We start from the raw sequence: 1,602 nt of genomic DNA, 5'->3' as shown, positions 1-1,602 counted from the left end.
CGTCCCTGGAGGCTGCGGCCGGGGGACGCCGAGTGCGGGGACCTTTGTGGAGCCGGGAAAAGCCCTCCCACCTCAGCCCTGGGTCGCTGCGTCCGTCAGGGACTCCCGCCCAGTTCGCGTCGGTCCGCAGAGCCACTTCCGGCCCCGCCCACTGTAAGGCTCCGCCCACAGCCTGGCCCCGCCCACCGGCCCCAGAGCTCGGAGCCTCCCGCCCACTGCCCGGCGGGCACGGGGCCACCTCCCAGCTCTGCCCGTCCGGTTCCCATCTCGAGGCGGCGGGAAACGGAGCTCTGAAACCGCTCTCTTCTCCTTTACTGGAGCAAGATAGGAACTAGAGCTGAAGAAAAGCCGGGGAAAGCTTTTGGAATCTAATAAACCTACAGTTGATCCGGACTCTGCCCCTGGGAGATTGTGGACAAAATGTTAAACCACTAGTTCCTCCGCTGTGAACTAGAGATCACGGTCTTCAGCGTGCCTCCCGCGGTCCCGGACAGGAAATGAGTTAACTGGGTATGGACACTGCTGGCGCTGTCGGCAGTCAATGGTGACGGTTGTTGTTAGCAACTGTTTGTTACGTTTACCCAGCAGACGTCTGGCAGGATTAATGCCGCACAGCTGCCCGGCGAGCTCACCTGAGCGGGAATTACAGAAAATGTGTGCCAAAGCCAGAAACCATGGAATCTCCCATCCAGCCACCTCTAATGTGCAGAAAGATCCTTAGAGCACGATTTCCTTCTGCTTGAACACTTTCCTCGGGTTGAACATTTCCAAAGACAGGAAGCTCGGCCTCTGGCTGCCAGGAGTCTCCTATGCTCAGTGGACTACATGAAGCTGCCTGTCACCACCACACATCACCTCCAAGTTTCCTTGCAACTCTGACTTTTAGATTATACAACTTGACCAAAGACTCATCATCCCTCAACCATCACAAAACAAACAACGCAGCCACATGCTAGTCCTTGCTGTCAGGTGCAGCATTAAATAAGCTCTGCTCCCATTTTACAGAAGAAGAAAGGGAAGCATCAAAATACATTACGTCATGCTGTCTGGCTTGAGGTACAGAATTCCAATCTGGAAACAGCCTTCCCTTAGCTCCAGCTCTCTATCATGGCCTTGTGGGTTTGAGGTACCAAGTACATTTGGTCTGGCTCATAACTGGCTAAGCAGAGCCAGGAGCCAGAACACCCTGGAAAAAGCGCTGGACTGGGAGTCAGGAGACCTGAGTTTTTATCTCAGCGCTGTCCTTGTCTAGTTAGGTAACTCCTGGTTCAACAGGAAGATCACTAGCCAGCTCTTTCATTCACTCACTCCGTGGTGACTATACATACTTAAAACCTGAACATGAAACTCAAAAAATACTGAATATCTAATCTTCCCTTGACAAGAGAACAGACAGAGCTGACCCAAATCTAAAGCATCAATGCCAATTGCCTGCGGTGTATAGGGCAGGAGGGAGAATATTAAATCCTTTAGAAAAAATCACTCCACCAAATCCAGACAGTTTTTAAAGGCTTGTAACCTGAGGCAAACATCAGGAGCTATGGAGAACTAAGGGCATCTGAGGCCCTGGAAGAAAGTGGACCCAGTAGAAGAGCAATGGCT

Source organism: Myotis myotis, unplaced genomic scaffold, assembly GCF_014108235.1.
Source record: "Myotis myotis isolate mMyoMyo1 unplaced genomic scaffold, mMyoMyo1.p scaffold_m19_p_2, whole genome shotgun sequence".
Lineage (NCBI taxonomy): Eukaryota > Metazoa > Chordata > Mammalia > Chiroptera > Vespertilionidae > Myotis > Myotis myotis.
Note: the sequence above shows the minus strand (reverse complement) of the source record.